Here is a 9,373-nt window from a genome sequence, read left to right on the forward strand (position 1 = left end):
ATCTTGTGTCAAATTTTCATGTCGATATCCTTAAAACCCAAAGAGTTACAGCTCATTTACTACACGCAGAAAAATATATGTTAGAAATATGTTTGGATCCAAACAAATATTTGTTTGGGACTGATTGAACTGATTAAATGATGTTTGGTGCATCAAATCCCTCAAATCGGCCGAAATCATATATGGGACCTATATCTAAATCTGGACCTATTTCGGTATAATTTGGCACATTTATTTCAGACCCACATTCAAAATTTCATCGAAATCGGACATACATACCGTGTTTGGTGCAGCAAATACGTAAAATCGGCGGAAAATATTTATGGGAGCTATATCCAAATCTGAACCCATTTCTATAAAATTTGGTACATTTATTTCTATACCGAATTCAGTCACACATTCAAAATTCCATCAAAATTGGACATATATAGCGTGTTTGATGCAGCAAACACGTGGAATCGGGCAAAAACTATATATGGGAGCTATATCCAAATCTGAACCCATTTCGGTATAATTTGACACATTTATTCCAAGACTGAATTCAGATCCACATTCAAAATTTCATCGAAATCGGACATGCGTACCGTTTTTGGTGCAGCAAATACGTAAAATCGGCGAAAAATATTTATGGGAGCTATTATATCGAAATCTGAAACGATTTCGATAAAATTTGGCACATTTATTTCAAGAGTGAATTCAGTCCCACATTCAAAATTTTATCGAAATCGGACATATGTAGCGCGTTTGGTGCAGCCAATACGTAAAATCGGCCGAAAATATATATGGAAGTTATATCCAAATCTGAACTGAAAATTTGGCACATATATTTCAAGACTGAATTTAGTCACACATTCAAAATTTCATCGAAATCGGACATATATAGCGTGATTGGTGCAGCAAATACCTGAAATCTGAACCGATTTCAATAAAATTTGGAACATTTATTTGCAGACCGAATTCAGTGACACATCCAAAAATCCATCGAAATCGGACATATATAACGTGTTTGGTCCAGCAAATACGTTAAATCGGCCGAAAATATATATGGAAACTATAACCAAATCTGAACCAATTTCTATAAAAGTTGGTATATTTATTTCAAGACTGAATTCAGTCACACATTCAAAATTTAATCGAAATCTGACATATATAACGTGTTTGGTGCAGCAAATACGTGAAATCGGGCGAAAATATATATGGAAGCTATATCCAAATCTGAACCGATTTCTATAAAAGTTGGTATATTCGTTATATACGAATTTATCTGTAGAAATATTTGTTTTATCTCACTTTTACACATAAATAATTTAAAAAGTAAAAAATCCTTCAATTCTGCCGTTATTAATGTTTGTCTCCTATAGTGCAGCGACTGGATTTTTGTTCTATGAAAATTTGAAATGAAAAATATTTCCTTTATATTTTTTTCATTTGACAGTTTTTCCATTTATAAAAGTTTTCGTTTCACATTTTCATAGAAACAGAATTGGGACTCAGCAGGATTGAATATACGGTTTCTTAATAATTCGCATTCTTTGTAATCTATTCAGGATGTATAATAATTGCATACAACATCCATATGTATGTATGTATGTATAGATACATATGTATGTATGTATGTGAAGAATTTTTTCATTGAGGTTACACTTTCATATTAGCATAATCTCTGATACGAATTTCATTTCTCACATTTCATTTCCATGATTATTAGAATATTTACTAGAAAACCAAAACCGCAACAGAAGCAAAAATTCCCAACCATCGACAAAATTGAAATCATTGAAAATTCCTCACAATTTCCTTAATAACATATAAACCTCAATAGTAAAGATTGGTTTTTAATCACCAAGGAATGAATTCTTAATCTTTAAAAATCAATCTATAATGATTTCCCAGGATAATGAGGCTTCTACTAAAATAAATATAGCTGAAGAGAGCGTCGTCACATCTACATTATGTAAAATTTCTACCCACCTAACCCCTCCAAAAAAAAACTTATTGCAAGGCATTTTCACAGCCTTGGTGTGTTCACACCAATATTTTAATATCGACTAAACTGCTGTTGTTGTTGTTGTATTCTTCTTCGGCAAAGCACATCCTTTCATTATCGTTATTGCACTTTAGATTGATTGTGTTAGGTCATGAATTGTTCGCTCATGCTGTCCGTGGGTGTGAGTGCGTGTGTATTAAAATAAAAAAAGCCTAAAATCAAAGCTCTCACGCTTTTATTTCTTTCCAAAATGCTATCATTCATAGCAAACGGTCAAAGTGTTTCTGAAAGTACACCATCATCGTCGCTCTATACAAGCCCATATGTTCGTTTGCAATGCCACAAAACGTAACTTTAAAAGGAAAACAACAAAAAGTCTCTCACTCTCCATCGTCCTTTACCTTTAAAAATACGACATAGAGAAACATTATGGGGGCAATGGAGATGAAAACAATATAACCGAAAAGGACTAAACGAAGTTACACATACATAGTCCCAATTTACATTAGGCGAGTTTACTTGCGGCAATTGTCAGTTTGTAGGTGAGAGAGGGTGCTGAGAGGCAAAGGGTTACCATATGCCTCACCTCTCTCTCCTACAAAATGACAATTGCCGCAAGTAAACTCGCCCAATGTAAATTGGGACATACAACACACACACACACACATTTTGTTGTTGTTGCTGTTGTCTACAACGAAATGGTAACACGAGACGAGTTCAGTGTGTCAATTATTGTTGTTGGTTTGTTTTGCTATGACTTTCTGTATTTTATTGCAGTGGAGGATACTTTTTGGCTCTTACAAAGTCTCCATCAATTGGCGGGAGTATTTTATAAGCAGGAGATTAGTATCCTGGCTTGCTCTCTCACTCGGCTTATTGCTCTCACTGGGCCAGTTTCTCTCGTTGAAATCTCTCTGACAAATTCGCTCTTGTTCTCTCCCTCTCTTTTGTCAGCAATGTCACCCAATGAGACAAGACAAAACAAGGCAAAAATAATACTCTCCTTGTTTCGAAAAAATTTAAGAGAACGAAACTTGGTGTTTTCTGTTTTGGGATTTCGAAAAGCAGAACGACAGCAACGACGTTTTAATTTCTTGTGATAATCACAGAAACATTACTGAAAGCTCAATATTTGTGGGTGTTAAAGGAAAAGTTGTTAATGTTAATTGATTAAGAGTATAAGCTTTTTTAAGTTTCATTTTAGACGAGTTGGATAGCTTTTGAAAAGCTTTTATATAATATACAAATGTATAAAATGTTCCAAAATGTTATTGTGGATTATATTTACATTCATACATAAACTCCTGTTCATCTGAATAGGTTGGTTTTTTTTTCATTTTAATGTGGAAGATCAATGGCAAAGATTTGCCCACTCCTTTCAAACTGCCGCAAAATATTTATTCGGAACTTCCATAAAAAATCAATGGTACAATGAGGAGTGTTTGAAGGCGACTGAAGGGAAGAACGTGGCGTATAGGCCTGCCCTGCCACGGAAAAATATCGGATGAACATGAAAGAGGAATACGTACTTTCAGAAGAAAACCAGTAAGGAAATGACCAAAGTCGGGCGGGGCCGACTATATTCTACCGTACACCACCGTGAATATGTAAAATATGTATTTATATATCTGAACCGATTATACCGGACACATATATCGTGTTTGGTGCAGCAAATACGTGAAATCGGTCGAAAATATATAAGGGAGCTATATGCAAATCTGAACCGATTTCGATATTATTGCCACACTTATTTCTGGGTAAAATTCAGTCACATATTCCAAATTTCATCGAAATCGGACATATATAGCATTTTGGTGCAACAAATATTTGAAATCGGTCGAAAATATATATGGGAGCTATATCCAAATCTGAACCGTTTTCTATACAATTTGGTACATTTATTTCTATACCGAATTCAGTCACACATTCCAAATTTTATCAAAATCGGACATATATAGCGCGTTTGGTGCAGCAATTACGTTAAATCGGCCGAAAATATATATGGGAGCTATATCCAAATCTGAACCGATTTCTATAAAGTTTGGCACATTTATTTCAAGACTGAATTCAGTCCCACATTCCAAATTTCATCGAAATCGGACATACAGTCTGTCGCAAAAGTTAATATAGACCGTTGAAAACAAAATATATTAGGGATAAATATCACTATAACTTATTGAAAACAACAAACAATTAGTTTTATTTGATAGACAAGAAGGTTGTCTTCCGTAATAACAATTAAAAGTGCGCAATATTTGCATACATTACCAAATGTACGGTTCGAATCCCAAAAAGACCAAAATTTATGTCGCAAAAGTTAGTATACAACGGAGAATTCTCGTGGAACTGTGTAAAACGTTCTTGATATTTTTGAACAAAATGAAACTAAATCTGTACTTTGTTATGTACCGCCTAATGCGGCGCTATGGTGTGGTTCCAACTCGCTCAGTCGGAGCACACACATTCAGGGGGTTCTTAACCCTACCACCATCAGCCCTAGGGGTCGAACAATAATGAGAAGGGGGAATACATACACAAACAAAATAAAACGACACAAACACAACATACTACCATGACCTGAGAACTTGTTGTTTTCGTTCTCACACTTGCCCACCCTACCTTGACTCTTTCATCCTAATAGAAACATTTTTTAAAGAGCCCCGAAAGCCGCACATACTTACCGAACAGTAACTTACATCCTATTCACTCCCTCACAAAGAAACACTTAACAATTCATTATAATGACATACAAACAAACATTAAAATATGTAATTGACATTTCTTTAAACTTAAACCTAACAGCCAAACATTTAAACAAAGTCAATATTTTGAACTCCTAACACTGACGCTACTATTGTGAGCTAATCGCTCAGGCTACCAACTAATTTGCTTAGGAATATTTTTCGCCAATATGGCCACTTTAGAAAAGACTACAACCTCGTTACCATATGTCCATACACAAAATCAATTCCAATTATTCCTATCGTACATCAGTGTAACCCTACGCCCACGTAAACTCTATGGCGTTAGAAATCCTAACAGAATTTTGAATCTTAAACGTAAAATATACTAACTACGGACAACACGACTTAGCCTAAATTTTAAATATACTTAAAACTATTTGATTTCTTTAAGATTTTTCTTCTTTGTTTTTGGACATGATTAGTGACACTTAGGATAAAAAAATGCAAACTTTAAAATTATTAAATCAAAATTTCTTTTGTTCTTTTCAGGTTGTCTTCAAAATCACAGGGACGATTTAGTCCGTAATTTCATGGGAAACAACAATCACTCTACTCCGAATCGGATGGACATTTAAATTTTGGTAAGTATTTTTAGTCTTGAATACTTATTTAATTTATCTTTCTAGGGGTTCCGTCGTCTCTCCAGACCAAAGCATTGGGGCATACTCCGCACAGGAAGCGGCAACACCAGTTATGGAACACCCGTTTATTAAAAATATAACGACCTCCACTAGCCTTCTTGTTGAGAAGGCCGACACTCGATGATCCTTTGTGGTTTGGCAACGATTTAAGGGGTTTATCGCGCACAACATATGATAAAATACAAAAGAACCACCAAGAGTTGGTTATTAAATAAAGATACTAGTCACCACTGTATTTGTGTTTTTTTTTCTTTTTGTTTTATTTGTAAAGGTTATCTTGACCAAAGGTAAACGTGGTCTACAACTCTCGTACCACATACAAAATGACAGAAATTTTTTGGAATTTTCGGCTTTTATACGGCGGTGGAGGACGCTCAATTTCCCTCTTTTCTTTAATTTTCTTAAATTTTCCGACATTTATTTGTTTATCTTTTTATTGGTGTACTACTAAACCTTACCCCTTACACATGGTTGTATTTTGCCATACACCTATCGCCAAGTCTCGCCCGTGAGGTTTCAACTCTGAACTTGGCATCATTTTTGTGCCCCCTCTCTAGCAATTGACCGTTTCCGTTTGTCTTAAAAATCGGTGGCTGTTGAATTGGTAAGAACTAATTTCGTTGTCGGGGGATTCGTGTAATTTTTTTTTTCGCGCTTAAAAAAAATTAATATGGGTAGACCACGCAACAACTTAAGATCATAAAGAGTATATTAATTGGTTTTAATGGCAGTTATAGTACTTATCGTGACAAGTCCAACGTACACTGGATCGTAAAATCCACAAAAATTGGTCATCTACAAATACAACAACTGTAGCGACAAAATTCCGGGTGTTATGTCCTGTTTAAGAATTTTAAAGCCATGAAATGCTCAGAAAAGCTCTAAAGTTTCAATATGGGGTGATCTTGATCGAGTTTCAACTTGTCCTTTTTGAAAAAAACGGGAATTTCTTGAAGGAAACCCATACTTTTGAGGCCGTTGTCCTTTTGAAACATAGTAGAGGTTAATCAGTTGGGGAAATGTCACCCACCTTGGGGAACACTCTGTTTCACAATACGGCGCTTGGACATCTTGTTCCTGAATTCCAGGTACGTTTGACGTCCACTAATAAATTTATTATCCAACATTTCAAACTTGGCCGGTGGGTTGTCTGTGCAATATCCTAAGACAGCGTGGTGTGCTTGACAGTATCAAAGTCGATCGCCACCTCGATGTGTGGAGATGGCGTGCAGCGCTTTTTTCGTGTTGTGCTGCATACGGAACCCATGCTGATGATCGGTGGCTGGAAAGCTATTTCTGATGCTGGGGAGGAGTAATGCCTCCAGAGTCTATTCTACGGGCGGCATAACGAAATCGAATTTCCTTTTCTGGCATCCTGGTCCGGCTTCAGTAGCGGGCCCACTCTGCCAATTTTCCAGAATTCGGGAATGATGTGGGTGGCTAGCGAAAGGTTGTGCATTTAAGGTTCTAAGGGGTCGCAACAATACTCCACCAAAAACTGTCAACATAGGTTCATGTTTAGGTATAGCCACCAGTATTTTGAAGGTTTTTTCTACAATTTTAACCGAACTAGCTGTAATTTGACATTTAACGCTCTTAGGGTCACAACACTACTTCACCAAAAACTGTCAACGTAGTTTCTGTTTAGGTATAGCCATCATACAACGGTACCTCCCGATTTCCGATATTTTGAGGGTTTTACACAATTTTAACCAAACTAGCTGTAATTTGACATTTAAGGCTCTTAGGAACACTACTTCACCAAAAACTGTCAACATACATGTTTAGGTATTGCCATCATATAACGGTACGATATTTTGATGGATTTAGCCACAATTTTTAACCGAACTAGATATAACTTGACATTTAAGGTTCTTAGGAGTCGCAAAACTATATTGTCACAGAACTTATTGAACGACCTGGTTCACTAACTAGTTCAATGGACGCCGTTCATTTTTATGAACCAACTGCGTATACTTAATATATCACGTTAGTTTGTATGTTACTCATACGTTTTTGAACTAGGTCAGTGAACTAGGTCGTTCTATTAAGTAACTCTATCTCGACAATTTCACTCCTGACTGCTACCCCCATACATTACAGTGTAAGGGTCATTAGAGCCAGGCTCAAGTGATAGAGGTCCGTATTGAACAGACTACTGCAATAGGAATGTTAATATCTCACCTCCAATTCTGGTGCGATCCTTCCTCAGTAAGTTGTAACCATCACAACTCTGTAAGCTGCAGATGTTGTTGTAACACCTACATGTGACGTAGATTGAATGAAAACAATTAATTATGGGTAGGGCCTACCACCGAGCACAATGCTGTCCGTGTATCATTATGTGTATTTGTGTACCATATATGTATGGTCTTGCTTCATAGTTTGTTCTATGTCTCCAGGGCACTATAAGTAATTTGGCCTGTTTTTGAGGCAAAAATTAATAGCGGTGGATATGTGGGCTTTTTATAAATTTTTAATGCTGTATATGCCAAAGTAAGATAAAACAAAGAATTACACCGTAAAATTCGGATATAGCGAACATCGGTTATAAGAAACTACGTTTATAGCGAACAAAGTTTTGTGTTTCCAAAGAATTTTTCTTTATATTTGCACACACATTCATCTTCTTAAAACGACCACCATTATAACGAACAAAAATTTTTGTCCCGCGAGTAGAGTTTTTTACAATTTGTTAGGATTTTCAGGCCCGCTTTTAAGCACAAGCGGATAGGGACGAATTTAAGCACTGTTTAAAATATTCTAACATATGATATTTAAAAATAAGCTTTAATAAGAATTTTACAGATGAACACGTTTATAACGAACGCCGGATATAACGAACAACTTTTCTTTTTCCTACCCCCTATTCTCATTTTACCTATTTTATTCGTTCCAACTCAATGAACGCGGTTAAAACAAAACAAAAACGGTCAAATGAACTAAAGTACTATCAGACACAAATTTGTTTAAACATTGATATGCTTAAAAAATATTGATTCGCGAAAAGATCTTTATAAATATTATTTTTTTAAGGACCAAAGAAATCAGGCAATCATGATCCCTAGTTAGAACATATTACGGCTGTAATTAACAAAAATGTTGACCACAACACGTCTGTACATTTTTTAGAACACATGGAGAACATTTCTTTAAAGAAAATGTCTTTTTAGTTCAAATCGGATGCTTTTTATGTGTTTAATATTTCCTTTACCAAACAAAAAATTAAAAAAAATATTTTTTTCTGCAAGGAGGGCACCTTCAAAAAAGCGATATAACTCAAAAAACGCAAAAAATCGCTCCTTGGTAATTATGTAGTTGATTCAGAATCCTTTGCTGAAGATATTCCCGGTGGCAGAATTTCGGTCAAAGTTGGACAATTTTGTAAAAGTCTATAATATAAAACTATAATTTTGTAAAAAAAATAATTCTTAGGTTGTATGACGATTTCTTCTGCTGTAACAAACATTTTGAAAAAAAAATTATTTCTTAAAACAGAAAGTACACACCGCCAGCATTGCACTGAATATCATATCTTTGTATTTGATTATTAGCAACCTCTTACAAATTGCGTTTAAATTCTGCTCTGAGTTTTAATCTTTTTTAACATTTTTTATTTTGTCTTCGAAATTTTGATTTTAACTTCGAATTATATCGCGAGTTTTGAATATTTTTGAAAACAAATTGCACATCCATAGAATTTGACATGTTCTTTCTTCAAATCAAATTAGAAAACTCGCGTTATTAAAAGTACAAAAATCGACTTTTTGCCTAAAAACCTGTCCACTAGGGATATAACTTTTTGCACTTTTTTGCAAATATCAAAAATACCACCACATAGCCGTGTAGAGCATGAAAAACTATTATGAAATAAGGTGTAATTTTTTCTCTATCGTGAAAAAGTTTCCGCACCAAATGCATGGAAGTTCAGTAATGCATTTTTTAATTTTATCTGTTATAACAACATATTTGGTTTTCATAAAAATTTGTATTTTTTTGTA

This window comes from Musca autumnalis, unplaced genomic scaffold, assembly GCF_047663935.1.
Source record: "Musca autumnalis isolate F117 unplaced genomic scaffold, ASM4766393v1 scaffold_4, whole genome shotgun sequence".
Classification (NCBI taxonomy): Eukaryota; Metazoa; Arthropoda; class Insecta; order Diptera; family Muscidae; genus Musca; species Musca autumnalis.